General features: G+C 42.1%; 1 pseudogene; it reads left to right on the top strand.

The window, feature by feature from the left end:
* The first annotated feature begins 4,812 nt into the window (after positions 1-4,812).
* Positions 4,813-5,405, top strand: Prdx1-ps4 (peroxiredoxin 1, pseudogene 4; annotated as a pseudogene).
* Positions 5,406-16,034: the final 10,629 nt, after the last annotated feature.

Below are 16,034 nucleotides of genomic sequence, written 5' to 3'. Positions count from 1 at the left end.
GCTAGACTAGCTGGCACAGTGAGCTCTAGATGTCCAACCGTTTCTGTCTCCCAAGTGCTGAGATTGTAAGCACACCCAGCCTCTTCATATGGGTTCTGGGAATCACACGGGTCTTCACACTTGAGAGAGTAAGCTATCACCTTCCCTAATTTTACTTTTAGTTTGCATGCTCTTTGTCACATTAGATAGTAGTTTCTAAAGCTCCTCTGCCGAGGAGTCCAAGAAGATGAATGACCCTTTTGTCTAGTTGTCTAATTCTCCACAGTTCCCAGGGGTGACCACCCCAGCTCTACGGTGCCAGTTCCTTCTGGCTGTAAGTGCCCAGTATGCCTGATGGACAATGTCATTTTTCTGAGAGCAGCTCACAGGGTTATTAGAGAGATTCCCCTCTGGGAAGACAAGGACACTGCAGAAGGTTTTCAACCCAGTTTCTTTGGTTCTGATATGAAACACAAAACCTTGTATTGAACATTGAATGGTTGCTTAAACGGGTAGGTATTCAAAGCTGTGAAATTTTCCATTACTTACAATTCTGTAACTATTTATCTAGGCGGGCCACTTGCTTACTTAAGGTCAAAGGCATGTGTGACGAGTGACATGAGCTGATGTCATGCCTGGAGTATATAAACATCCTTCTGAGATCCTAGGCCATCGTTCCTGTATGTGTGCTCTTCTGTTGAAGAACATGTATGAAAGGTAGTAGAACCCTTGGCAGCTGAGACCCTGAACAGCTGCACGGAGAGGGGAGCTCAGCCCCCAGCCCAACTGTTCTGTCAGCCACAGTGTAAAGATGTTGGCATTGGGTATGTTGTAGCTAGTACCCTAATACACTTCCGTTTTCTTGATAAGCAATCTTTTCTGTTCTTGATTCCAGCTTATGTCTTACTCCTTTCTGAAGCCCTCCTGGCCTTCCTGCCCTCAGGGTGTCCTGTCTCTGCATTTCTTTAGCTCACATCGTCATTTGCCTTCTGAGACAGCTCCCACTTTGTTACCCATGGGCTTGTGGCCATAATTGAGGAGGACCGAATGTTTATTGCACATCTCCCAAAATGCCTAGCACGAAGCCCAGCAAACAGTCAGTACTCAGTCAATACGCAGTGATCGATTTGAGAGGCTGGAACGATCCATAGCAAACCCCAAGCATCACCCGGAGCTTTCTGACTAAACGAACGAGTCTTGCAACCTTTCGTGAACACCACCATTCAACTTTTGCTGAGGGGAAGCCCTAGGTCCGAGCCTCCCAGCTGGTGAGTCATACTTGCTGGCCAGCTGTTGTCTGGTTTACTAGGGTTCAAGGTACTCTGGGCCACTCTCAAATGACTCAAGTGACATTCTGATCAAAGATTATTCTTTGTTCTTTCTATGTCTATGCTTTAAAAATTTTCACCATAATGAAAAGCTCATCAAATAATGATCAGACTCTCTCCCTCAAGGACTCCTGTCTTCCTTTTTTATTACCCAGGAAAGAAGGAAGGAAAGAGTGAAATAGATGTGTCCCCAATAGCTGTGCCAGTATTTTTAAGGAATCATAAGAAGGGGTTGCGGAAGTGTAGGCCCAGCACTAGGGCTCTCTAGCATTAGTTGCTTATGGTTCCCATCAGGCAGCTTGTCCTAACACTGAGGTGTCTGGTACATCAGTGAGTGGTTTTGCCATCGTGGGAGGCGGTCCCATGACTGAAGTGATCTCAGAGATGGAAAAGTTACTTTAGATTTTGAAAAAGTTTTCACGATTTTTTAGCCATTAATACTTTATTTAATGAAAAAAGTATAGATAGCATTTATGTCATGTGCATTTCTACAAATGAACAATAACTCACTGTTTATCTTGCCAGACTTTTTCTGATGCTGACCTTGGCGTTTCTGTGACATACCTATCCCTCAGATCCTATGTCAGCCGTTAGCTTTTCCTTAACATTGTTCTATGCTAATGTTATCACTTTCACAGGCTTTGTATTTTTTTATAGAAGTGTATCATTGCTCAGAAAACTATGTTTATTTATTAGTAGATATTTTTCCTCTTGTTTTAGTTTGCTACTATAAATTTCCTGTATATAAACATTTGCACACTCGTATGACTCATTCCTTAAGGTCTACCCACAGAGTGCAATTACTTGATCATAGGCAATGTTGATTTTTAAAGTCATAGCTTTGGTCAGAAAAGTCATAGCGTTTATCCTCCAGTTTAACCTTACAGATACTTTTAAGTTTATTTGAGTTGGATTTTATAAAATCAAGTGGATTCAAACAAGACGAAGATTGGTTGGAAGAAAGACTATAGCTAGTTAATAAATTTCTAAAACTGGATGGTTTAGTCCAATCTGTTCTGGTTAAACCACTATTGCTCTTTAAAAATGACTTTCAGATTGAAAACCTGAAGGGAATAGGAAGTCCAAAAGAAGACCAACAGAATGAACTAACTTGGAGCCTGGGGGCTCTCAGAGATGGATCCACCACCCAAAGACCATACACAGGCTGGACCAAGGCCCCTGGCAGCCTGTAGCTCAGTCTCCATGTGGGTCCCCCAACAACTGGAGCAGAGGTTGTCCCTAAAGCTGTTGCCTCTCTGTGGAGTCTATTCCCCAACAGGGCTGCCTTGTTTGACCTCAGTGGGAAAGGATGCACTAACCCTGCAGAGACTTGATGTGACAGGGTAGAAGGATACCCAGTAGGGTGGGGGGCACCTTCTCTGAGGAGAAGGAGAGAGGGGAGGGAACGTGGAGGGATTCTTTGAGGAGGCGACAGGTGGGGGCAGTAATTGGGATCTTTAAAAAAGTGACTTTTGGAAATCACTCTGTAGACTAGGTTGTCCTCAAACTCGGAGATCTGCCTGCCTCTGTCTTCCAAGTGGTGGGATTACAGGACTGAGCCACCACCAGCCGGCTGGGCGTCTCTGACTCATTTGCTTGCTCTTAGATGTTTTTCCTCTTACTGGGTTGCCTCACACAGCCTGGAGATTATGGTTTGTGCCTTGTTTGACTTTAACTTGTTGTTCTGTTGCTATCCCTGGGAAGTCTGCTCTTTCCTGAAGGGAAACGGAGGAGAGTAGATCTAGGGGAGAGGGGAGGTATATGTGGTCAGGATGTATTGTATGAGAGAAGAATAAGTAGATAGATAAAAGACATTTGGATTTAGATTCAGTTTCTACAAGGAAAGGCAGACAAACATCTTCATTTGTATTCTTACAAAGCCCCAGAGGAGCATCCTCCTCAAAGAGGCAAAGGTGGTGTGCTCTGGAGAGCACTGTGTGTGTGTGTGTGTGTGTGTGTGTGTGTGTGTGTTTGTGTATGTGATGTGTAGTGGTGTGTGTGTGTAATATGTAGTGGTGTGAGTGTGTGTATGTGTGTGTAATATGTAGTGGTGTGAGTGAGTGTGTGAGTATGTGTGTGTAATATGTAGTGGTGTGAGTGAGTGTGTGAGTGTGTGTGTGTGTAAAATGTAGTGGTATGAGTGTTTGTATGTGTGTGTGTGTAATATGTAGTAATGTGAGTATGCACACACACGCACATCTACATTCATTGTATAGCTTGAAATCCCCTTCAGCCATGTTCTGGTGGTTTGAATAGAAAAAAAGAAATCTGCTTTTGAGATGCTTAGGGGAGAGAAAAGCCAGGGTAAAGACTAAGCCATTTATCTTACCAGAAGGCACCTTGGAGCAGTGAGGAGTTGCTTTAGGAAAGCTCTTCTGCATTTTCTCTCTCTCTCTTCCTCCCTACATGTGCTAATGTATTAAAATTCTTTTACTTAATGTGTCAAAAAAATCTCTTTTCATAGTAAAAAATAGAAACTGTTAATGTCTTCCCCCATCTACTCCCTACCCTGCTCCATTTTCTTGTCTGCCTGATGACTCCCACACTACCGGTTTGCTCTCAGATGATGAGGAGGTCAGTGAGCATCAGTGGTGGCTGCTGTGGCACGAGCTGTCCTGTGGACCAGATCTTCGTTCAAACAAAGGTCACGTGTACCAAATTGCTTGACCCAGGTGGAAGAGAGCTAGGATTGGCTTGTTTGTGAATCCAGGAGCAGGATTCCTTCTGGAAGGGGAGCACCAGCTGTCTGGTGGAAAGGTGGCTACTGGTTAACCCTTTCCTGCCTAGACCAGTGGAGCCTGTAGGTCACAGAGGTGGGAGGTGTTTGTTATGTAGTAAGGAGGGACAGGAATAGGATCAGGATTCTGGCTAGTAGGATGATATTGTCTAAGTCATTTACCCTCTCTAAAGAATCTGGTCACAGGCAAATCCAGGGCTGCTGACCTGGGGAGAGCAAAGGGAGAGGTAGAGGTAGAGGTAGAGGTAGAGGTAGAGGTAGAGGTAGAGGTAGAGGTAGAGGTAGAGGTAGAGGTAGAGGTAGAGGGAGAGGGAGAGGGAGAGGGAGAGGTAGAAGTAGAGGGAGAGGGAGAGGGAGAGGGAGAGGGAGAGGGAGAGGGAGAGGGAGAGGGAGAGGGAGAGACAGACAGAGACAGAAGCAGAGTCAGAAGCAGAGACAGAGAGAGACAGAGAGAATGAAAATGAAGTTGGATGGGAGGGAGGTAAGAATGTGAAAAGGTTCTGGGAGAGGACTAGAGGAGGAGAAACTATGATCAGAGTATATTATATGAAAAAGTTAAAAAACATAGAATTTGAAAAGAAACAAAATGGCTGAGAAATATCTTAGAAAGTGTTCAGAATTCTTAGTGATTAGAGAAGTGCAAATTAAAACTTCTTTGGGATTTTATCTTTACCCCATTCAGAATGGCTAAGATCAGGAACACCACTTGCAGTCATCCTTCTGCCATCTTGTCTCAGAGACCTGTGGTTCGACCCTGCTGATAGCAAGATGTATTCAGGAAATGCAAACAATTGGGCATCCTGCCCCCAACTTCAAAGCCACAGCTGTTGTGCCAGATGGACAACTCAGAGAGATCAGCCGAAGTGAATACAGAGGGAAATATGTTGTTTTTCTTTTACCCTCTTGATTATACTTTTGTGTGCTCTACAGAGATCATTGCTTTCAGTGATAGGGCCGAAGCATTTAAGAGACTCAATGGTCAAGTGATGAGAGTTCCTGTGGATTCTCGTTTCTGTCATCTGGCACCGATTAATACACCCAGGACACAAGGAGGAGTGGAACCTATGGGCATTCCCTTGGCCCCAGATCCCATGTGTGCCATTGCTCAGGATTATGGAGTTCAGGGTTGATGAAGGTATCTCTTATAGGGGCCACTTTATTATTGATGATAGAAGTATCCTTCTACAGATATAAATGATCTTCCTGTTGGCCACTCTGCGAATAAGATTCTGAGACCAGTCCAGGCCTTCCAGCTCACTGACAAATGTAGTGAAGTGTGCCCGGCTAGCTGGAAACCTAGCAGTGATACCATCGAGCCTAATGTCCAAAAGAGCAAAGGATGTTTCTTAAAGCAGAAGTGAGCACTGGACCATTTTATCTGCCAGGCAGCACTGAGCAGTCAGAAGAAAATCTCTTATGCTTAAACACAAGATGTGGTGTGATTCAATATATGTATTTCCTATAGAGCTGGGGGTGGTTAGTCTTTCTTGCACTATTAGGAATGAGCTGAGCTGTGTCGTGGGCAGACTATCTGATGTACCGGTCACAGAAATCACCCTGATTTTGTTTGTTTGTTTGCTTGTTTTATTGAATGTGAACTGTGAGCGGGGGAGAAAAAGAATACAATTGGCAGCAAATGCCCAGGGAGGATGTGGGGAAAGGGGAACACTCATTTACTATTGGTGGGATTGCAAAGTGGCAGAGCCTCTGTGGCACCAATGCAGGGAAAAGCTAAATGGGAATCCACCGTACAAACCAGCTACACCACACCTTAGCATATAAGCAAAGCTCTCAACAGCTCACTCCACAGACACTTGCTGTCTTCACTATCATTAGGAAACAGAAACCACCTTCAACTGACTAATGGTTTTGTGAAAATGTAGCATATGTACGCAATGGATTCTATTTAACTAGAAAGAGAAACGAAATAGGGGCTGGGGATTTAGCTCAGTGGTAGAGCGCTTGCCTAGCAAGCACAAGGCCCTGGGTTCGGTCCCCAGCTCCGAAAAAAAAAAGAAAAAATAATTAAACTTGCAGGTAGGTGGACGAAACTAGAAAATATTATACTGTGTGAGCTGACCCAGACCCAGAAATACAAATGTCACGTGTTCTATCCTTCTTATTTGTGGATCCAAGCTCTGAATATTGGGACTTGAATGTAACCTGCAGTAACCACTGAAGCCAGGAAAGTGGATAAGATCCATGGAGAGTAGATGGGTGCTATAGTGAAGGGGTAGGAAGGTGCTATGGAGGGAGGAAGGGGAAAATTTGGGCAACTTTATTTCACTGGGGAGGGAGAAGGGAGGATAATACAAAGGGAGAGGGAGGCAGGAGAGATAAATAACAGTAAGGATGTTTGAAGAAGCCTTTGGGAAACATTATTGTATAAATTTACATACATATAAATTTACACACACACACACACACACAGAGAGAGAGAGAGAGAGAGAGAGAGAGAGAGAGAGAGAGAGAGAGAATTCATAGTTATATCACATGAGATGATAATGCTTTGCCCAAGAGCTGTAGAGTACCTAACAAAACCCCATTGGGTAGTGTTCAAATTGTTGGTCCAGAGAGAGCAAGAGATTCCTAAATGCATGTAAGGAATTGCCACTGCCTGTAGTTGCTTCTACAACTTGACTATAAGAACCTATTATTTTAGATGCATGGCTTAGAACAATGGTTCACAACCTTCCTAACGCTGCCACCCTTTGATGCAGTTCTTCATGTTGTGGTGACCTCCAACATAAAATTATTTCTGTTGCTCCCTCACAACTGTAATTGTGTGACTGTTATGGATTGGAATGCAAATATTTGTGTTTTCCAATGGTCTTAGATGACCCCTGTCAAAGGGTCATTTGAACTCCAAAGGGGTTTCTTCAGACAGGTTGAGAACCACTGGCTTAGAAGGATTGAGCTGGGAAAGACAAGCTTTCATCCAAAGGTGATGTACAAGCTTCCAAACGATAAAAGCAATGAAAAGTTCTATCGGGCTGTCATGCTGAACCTTCAAACACACAAAGACGGCCAACCTCATAAGACATGCCATGCGCTACAATCATGGCACTACTAATCACTGCCTAAAGGGACTTAAAGTCCACTCCATGGGAGGGAATTCATGCCTGGTACTGTAAATCCAACTAACTACATGTTGTCAATGGAAGAGAATTAATGCCTGCTAATGTAAACCCAGCCAATTACATGTTGTCAATGGGAGGGAATTCATGCCTCCTACTGTAAATCCTGCCAACTACAAGTGGCTACAGAGGGGCCACAGACCCTAAAAGAGAATCTGCTGCTCCCATTTTACTAAACCAATACAAGTTCCAGCTAAACTCTATATCCTAATCCTCATACCCATAGATAAACGTATCTCTCACTTCTCATCAAAGATGCTTCTTTTTCAGCAGATGGAGACTGTTACCAAGATTCACAATTGGCCAAAATCCAGAGATTAAGTGAATATGGGTTGTCCCTCCCTAACTGGCACGTCTAGAATGCAACCCTTCACCCACAGCTCAGGGAAGAGAGAGGGCAGAAAGACTCTAAGAGCAAGAGTGTGTGGTGCTAGTTTCTTGTAGGAATGACAAGCAAGTTGTTTCTATGAGATTTCAGCAATACAGTTGACTAAACAAGACACAGTTGCATAATGACAATGCCAGTTGACATGTCAACGTGGATGAGGAAAGTTTCATGAGGCTCCACCCATAAATGAAGAGCTATGGATAATCAGGGACTGCTGAAAGAGAGGGAGAGGGAGAGGGAGAGGGAGGGGGAAGGAGGAAAGGAGGGAGGGAAAGAGAAGAGAGAGGAAGGGGGATGGGGAGAAAGAGAGGGAAGAGAGAGAGAGAGAGAGAGAGAGAGAGAGAGAGAGAGAGAGAGAGAGGATGAGACCCTGATAGGCTATCCAATCTCAAGTGGTCAGCAATGCACTGTAATAGCTTGGCAGTCCTTTGAACAGCCCTGACCAATAACTCAAAAGCGGACTCCTTGTCTGGTGCTGTGGTTGTTACGTTGTCTTTGGCTCTTGAAAGGAGCATTGTCAAGCCAGATAGGAGATTCTCAGTTAAATCTTATATGTATATTTATACACCCACCTATGTGTACTATAGGTATTTTTATGCAGAAAGTTAATGTAGTTTCTTGTGACATTTCCCAGACATTCTTATTGTTATTTAATCCTCCTTCCTCCTCCTTTAAAATCTTCCCCACCCTCCATACATAATTAGAGCCCCTAATTTTTTCATTTCCCCTCATTGAATCACTTGTAACCCACCACTCCCCTTTCTATTGCTCCCTCACCCCCACGTCAGCAACGGTCCATTTTTCATCTTTCCTGGTTTCTGTGGTTACTCCACGGTATCTGGAAAGTTGGAGCCAAGTCAATGTTTGTCTCTGATCTTTTCTAGTTCCATCCATTTACCTACAAATTTCATGATCTCACTTTTCTTTACAGCTGAACAGTGTTCTATAATGCATATACACTACATTTTCATTATCCGCTCATTGAAAGGACATTCAGGTTGTTTCTGTTTCTTAGCTGTTGTGACCAGAACAGCTATGAATATGACTGAACGAGTTTCTGTAGAGTGTGATGCAGAGTACCGAGTAGTTCCACAGCTGGATTGTATAGGAGACTTATGTTAAGCCTTTTGAAAACTCCACAGTGGATGATCCAGTTTGTAACCCCAGCAACGGTGAATTAGGAATCCCTTTCCCCCAAATAGCTTCCAGTATTTCTTGTTAGTTGTTTTGTTGGTCTCTGCCATCCTACCAGGGGAAAGAAAAATCTCAAAGTTGTTTCAATTTGTATTTCTGTGATTACTAGGGATGATGAACATTTTCCGAGATATTTCTTAGCCATTGGTTTTTGTTTGTTTGTTTTTTTTGTTTGCTTGTTTGCTTGTTTGGAGAACTCTGTTCAGGGAGGATCTGGGTTTGATTCCTAGAACCTAAGTAAAAATATCTGGGTGTGGTGACACACACTTGTAATTCCAGAGCTGAAGAAATAGAAAGGCAAATTCTTGAAATGCCTGGTCAGGCAGCCTAGCTTAGTCATCCTAACTCGATGCCCATGAAAATACCCTGTCTGTAAAACAAGACAGATGACACCCGAGATCCTGAGACCCAACACTTGAAGCTACCTTCTGGCCTCTATGCATATGTTACATGCATCAAACACACACACACACACACACACACACACACACACACACACACACACACAGAGAGAGAGAGAGAGAGAGAGAGAGAGAGAGAGAGAGAGAGAGAGACTACATTGGTGTCTAACAGACCTTTGCGTTGTTCCCGTGTTTGGACTTGCATACATGGCATCATACAGTGCACTCATCCCAAGCACAGCTATGAGAGCCATTCACACCGTTGCTTTGTGTTCTCTGTAAGATGAACGTTCACTATGTGACAAACACCTTTTATTCTCGCCATGAAGGCATGCATCATGGTGATTGGGTCAAGCAACTGACAGCATCCAAGTTTTCTAGGGTGAAAAAGAAATAGGACTTTTTGTGCCTTTATTTTAAAAAATAACAATACAACCCTGAATCTTTTGGGTTATGATGGGAAAGCTCCTTGACTTTATGATGAGCTGTGGGTTTGACCTCAATCTGACCTACACTCTATTCCTTTCAAGGGAAACAGCAGTCCAATCAAGTGGAGGGTGATTATGAAAAACTCTTTTGCCATCTCCTATAATTTGCTTTACCTCTCTAAGCCTCAATATTTGGATCTGAAAATGGTGCTATCTAGATTTTGTTTCTCTTGTCCAGAAACCATAAAACACATAAAGTTGATGATAGAATTCTGAGAGATTTAATGTGTAAATGTTATTTTTGTTGTTAGAAGTTGTATTAGTCAAGATTCTCTAGAAGAACAGAACTTATAGAATGAATCTATGTATCATAGATCAGCTATGTATCATCTAACTACATTTATTATCTATCTATCTATCTATCTATCTATCTATCTATCTATCTATCCATCTCTCTCTCATCTATCATCTATCTATCTATCTATCTATCTATCTATCTATCTATCTATCATCTATCATCTATCTATCCATCTCTCTCTCATCTATCATCTATCTATCATCTATCTATCCATCTCTCTCTCATCTATCATCTATCTATCTATCTATCTATCTATCTATCTATCTATCTATCTATCTATCTCTCTATCTATCATCTTTCTAAAGAGGATTTAGTAGAGTGACTTACAGGCCACATCCAAATAGTTCAACAATGGCTGTCTACCAATAGAAAGTCCAAGTGGTTCAGTCCATCAGGCTGAATGTCTCAGCTGATTTTCAGTATACACTGAAGGAAGAAGTTGCAATGGAAAGAATGGACTTACTAGTGAGAACAAGAACAAGCAGAGATGGGGGGAAAGAGGGAGAGGGAGGAGGAGAGGGAGAGAGGGAGAGAGCTTCCTTCTTCCATGTCCTTTATATAGGCTGTCAACAGAAGGCATGGTCTCAATTAAAGGGGGATCTTCCCACATCAAAAGATCTGGATTAAAAGTGTGTCTTCACGCCTTGAAGACCTAGATCAGAAGTTGGCCCTCCCACTTCAAATAACTGAGTTAAGGAAAAAAAATCCCTCATAGTATTCCCAGTCATTTGGGTTTCAGTTTGTCATAGATGTAGTCAAGTTGACAACCAAGAATAGCCATCACAGTTGTATAAAAAATATAATTCCAGTTGGAAGCAAATGGTTTTGAAGACTTCAGAGAGCCACATCTCTACACTATAGTGGATCAGGTATAAGTGATAGCATCCTGAGTCTGTGCACTTGCCAATCATATATATCCTGCTATCAAGAAAAACAATGGCAGGGTTTTGATATGGAGAAACCCAAACAGGGAACAAGGAGCAGCACCTACACCATGGAGCACATTGCATGAAATTCCGATTCCTTTTATTGAAAGCCACCAGTATTAAGAACTTCCTAGGGATTGGGATATCTGAATAAAAAACAATCTAGATGAGATCCAGCACATTAGGATGATATCTTATTTAGTCAGTGTCCAAATACCACAAGCCTTCATCCCTACTGACTAGCATTTACAGTGATGGAAGGTACTTTGCAGGCAACCAGAGGAAAAATTAATTATCAATTTCACCTAGCTATAAACACTGTGACCTACAACAGAGACTTGCCTACAAGACATATCGGCGCCATAGTGGCACATAGTTATGGATGCAACAAATCACATATACAATTAAATTTAAGACATAAAATGGAACCCACTCATGGCACTATTAAGTGGCCAAGAACCTGAGGGTTAAATAGATCATAGGCCTAGGGGAAAAACTCCTGCTATTATTCTGCTTAAGGAACAAATGACTCCTAATGATGTTGCCATACCCACAGATCATTGCATCATTCAACTCTAGCTATATGTGCATGTACAAAAACTGAACAATGTACAGAGAGTAAGAAACTTTGAAGCACCCAATGGGGTGCCTTTCACAAACCCCTTTCATAAATCTCATGGATCTCTCCGTGCAGAAGAGGAGACAGAATGATTGTTAGAGTCAGAGGTTGTGGTTGATTCCAAAGAACCATGTCTTCCAGTCACAGCGTGACTGATGCACATATGAACTCAAAGAGACTGGGACAGAACAGAAGACCTGAACAGGTTCAAAACAGACAAAGTCCCAGCTCTGAGAAAGGAAGTGATCAGAAAGTCCCACTGCTAACCAAGAAGATATTTATAATTGATACCTGCTGGGAAGAAAATTAGGTTTCTTCAATAGAGTGACACTGGGTATATCAACCATACTCCACAGGAGGCCCCATGCCTGAAGGGTATTTGGCCAACACAAAATGGATCCTCTCTTTGTGTGTGTGTGTGTGTGTGTGTGTGTGTGTGTGTGTGTGTGTGTGTGTGTGAGTGTGTGTGTGTGCGCGCGCGCGCGCGTGCATGACCACTTTTTTGTCTCATTTATTTTCTGTTGTTGGTCTGTTTTGACTTTTGTTTTTTGGGATTTTGTTACTATTTTTTTTATTTTTTACTATTTTTTTCAGGAGAGATAAAGAACATTAATCTGAGTTGATAGGATGGTGGCAAGGATTGGGAGAAGTTGGAGGAAGGAAAATATGATCAAAACCTATTGTATATATTATGAACTCTAAAATTTTGTAAATTATAAAATGTATACATTATATATTTCAATAAACATTTAAAAACCAATCTCGATTGGAACAGATTTGGAAAGAATTTTCTAAGTATGGCACCTCATCTCTCACTCATTTTACACCTGGGGTCCTGGACAAGTCACTCAAAGTTTGAGTGCAGGGTTGACCATACTGTCTTTCCCAGTGGGATTCATACCCATTTCACCTACATGCCAACAGCTCTCTCCTGCCGGCAATTATTGTAGGCTTTCTCTGTTGCTAATATTGACTTTCCAAAGAACCCTCCTCACCCCAGGCTGGAAGGAAACTGTGGCTAAGGACCCAGCCTCCTCATGCCTCAGTAGCACAGTTGTGGGGTATAGTCTCCATAGATTCCTACATCCTTAAAGGCACCGAGCTCCAAGTCTCCACAGTGGCAACCCCATTGTTGAAATAACTCACGGGTCCTGTCACCTCCATTTCTCACTTTCCCACTCTTTCCCTAAGGACACTTCTTAAGTAAACCATGCATACTGAGTCCTTGTCCCACACTAAGTACAGTGCTTTGTGTTGTTTTAGTGGGGTGGGGTAACTTAAAACATTTTGTTACTTTAACTGTTAGGTTATGGACTCCCATCCCTAAGATGTAATAAGGGAAAAAAGAGAAAAAAAAGGTTTTCAACGTTAGATACTGGAAAAGCTATAAACCTCAAATAGGCACACATTAAAGAACTATCTCTGACAGAAGATAGCATAAACAGGTAGCACTAAGCTTGGATGTGCCTGTGAAGCATGATCGTGTTAACTGTTTAGTTCAGAGAGTTCCAGACATGATTCCTCTGATGAGAAATTCAGATTGCCCCTTAAGAATGAAAATAGTCAGCTAATAGAATTGTTAAAATCACTGCAGTTAACTCCAACCCAAACGCCAGGCAGATCTACTGCTCTGTTTAAGCCCAGGGCTTTAGAGTGATGTCATAATGATTGTTGTTTATTGCCTGTTCTGTGAGCCAGGCACTGTGCTGTATCTTTTGAATATCTAACATCCTCTAGTGCTGACAGCAGCGTGTGAGGCAAGCTTGTTTTGTTATCTACATTTTGCACATGGCAAGCCTGTGCTGAGAAAATTTAAGGAGCTTGCCAAGACCCCATAGTTACTTGCTTTGCAACTGAAATCCAGGATCTGAAATTTTATCCTTCTGTCTTTCTGAGGAACCATGTGTTCAGCTGATTTCTTAGTGAAATTTGCCAAATGTGCTTCTCTATGAAGGGTGGGTTTTTAATCTTATTAATTATAATGTATTTGTAGAAATTGTACTTCTTTTTTTAACTTTCTTGGGATTATCTTATTACTTTTCTCATTTGAGAGTTTGATTCATTTAGTTTTAGTTTTAGTGTGTGTGTGTGTGTGTGTGTGTGTGTGTGTGTGTGTGTGTGTGTGTGTGTATGCTCGTAAACTTTTGTGTTGTTGTCCATTGACTTCTAAGGATCACCTTGGTTCCATCCCATGACTGCTTTTGTTGAGGAATACATGGTTTGCAATTTGCTTGTGTTTTTTTTTTATTGCAGACTTCCATGCTGTGTCACATGGTTGTTAGTGAATCTATCTTACATCATATCTAGTTTGTCTTCATGGAATATGGAAGTTTCTAGAATCTCCATTTGGATTGGAAGAAATGGTGTACCTCTATTGTCTACAGAGCTTTATTAGGAAAAACAAACCCTTCATGTGATGGCTAATCTTGGTTTTCAACTTGACTACAATTGGAACCAACCTAAACATCTGGGCATACCTATGAGGGATTGTTTTTGATTGGATCATTGGAGGCAGGAAGACCCACCCTAAACCGGGATCATAAGTCATGATGGCAGACTGTATAAAAGGGCATGGAAAAAGAAAACTTTTGATTTTCGCCTACTGACCTTATTGTCACTGCTTAGTTTATCTACTCTGCTGCTGTGGCATTCCTTGGTCTCCTTGGTATCAGGACCTACTTCTTTCAGATGCCATTGTAGACAGAAGACCAGACACTCTCTAGGAACCCTCTTGGATGCCAACACCAGATTGGGATTGCTAAGACATCCAGTCCCATGGACTGAACAACTACCTTTCCATTGGGAGATAGCCATTATTGAACCACAACTTTTAAGCCACTAATAGATTCACTTTTAATATGTAAATAAATATATGTTCATTCTACCAGTTCTGTTTTTTTTAGATTAGGACACCCCCTTAATCATTTACATTAAAGAATGAACAATGAATGAGGTATTTTGGCCCACACTTATAATTGTGACAATTAGGAGGTTAAGGCAAGAGTTTGAGGATAGCCGGGGCCACATAGTATCATGTTGTCTCAAGGAAAAATCAGTGCAAAACAAATAAAAAAGAAAATCAAAAATCAAAAACAAAGCAGAAACACAGAAAGTAGTTAGAGGGTACTGTCATACTTAAATCCCAACCCGAAGTTCACCACCGATACAGACCATCAAAATTAATCTTCAAATACCTTCTCCAGCATTAATAATGCCTACTTTGGTGATACGGTCAAAATAAGTCTTTCATTTATATTTCAGATATAGTTTCAGAAAATAATTAGCACTATGTTTTAATATGGAACTACCAGAAATGAAATCAAGAAGAATTAGATCTAAAAGCAGTGGCCAAATGTCACTAAGTACCACAAAAAGAAGGAGGAGGAGAAAAGAAGAAGAAGAAGAAGAAGAAGAAGAAGAAGAAGAAGAAGAAGAAGAAGAAGAAGAAGAAGAAGAAGAAGAAGAAGAAGAACAGAAGGAGGAGGAGGAAGAGGACGAGGAAGAGGATGAAGAAGAAGATAAAGAAGAAGGAGGAGGAGGAGGAGGAGGAGGAGGAGGAGGAGGAGGAGGAGGAGAAGGAGAAGAAAGGAAAGTTCGATGAGGACCCTTGGAATGAATGTGGAAAGCTGGAATAGAGCTTCCAAGGAGGAAAGAATCAATGCTAAATGTGGATCGTCAGGGCAAGCAAAACCGTTGTGGTATCAACATGATGAGTAGAGTCTGACGGCAGCAAAGAGTTCACACTCTAATTTGGGAGAAAATCTAGCTGATGGGACTGGGATGCTTAGGGTTTCAAAGAATAGAGCAGAAATGTTAGTTTCACATGGGAAGTCTCTGTTGTTGAGGCTCAGTGAGTATGCTTAGGAATTCTTGATGGGCAAAAGGGCTAGAAATGAGAGGGTGGAATGGTGTAAGTCTCGGGATATTTTGGAGAAGGGACCAGTGGCATCTGGGGATGGATTGGATATGGAAGTTGTGAAGAGGAAAGGCTCAGAGATTTCTGGATCCCAGTCTAGGGGAATGAGAGGTGGTAATGGTATTCAAGGAACAGATGAGGGAGTCTGAAGGAAGGACCGCAGTGTGGTTCTACATATGTTTCAGAGGATGTATAAGAGGAGAGGCGTGAGGAGCTTAGGTTGAATAAGACAGAGGTACTAGAAGGATTTCAGAGAAATTTACAGAAATCAGGAAGAGAGAATTTCAAAGAAGCGTGGGAGTGGGTATGGGGGGGGTGTTGTATGACATGAGGGTGGGAGGGAGTTGTCAAATGTGTCAAATGATGTAGAAAAATGTGGGCAGGATGGTTAGATAAAGCACTTCAGATATGACCTTAAGGAATTCTGTTTCAATTAGCGTGACGGTGACAGACAGTCACAATGACTGAGCAGAGCATGCAGCTTTAGGGCAGAAAGGGCAGCAAAGCCGAGGAGGCAGTGGCCCAAAGGACATAAGCGATGTCACTCTACCCAGCCACCCTTCCCTTTAATTCATCTGAAATCTTTAAACAAAGATCTAAGGAATGGAAGTGGCCTTGGGGAG

Source organism: Rattus norvegicus, chromosome 18, assembly GCF_036323735.1.
Source record: "Rattus norvegicus strain BN/NHsdMcwi chromosome 18, GRCr8, whole genome shotgun sequence".
In the NCBI taxonomy this organism is placed as follows: Eukaryota; Metazoa; Chordata; class Mammalia; order Rodentia; family Muridae; genus Rattus; species Rattus norvegicus.
This window is presented reverse-complemented; position numbering and strand designations above follow the sequence as displayed.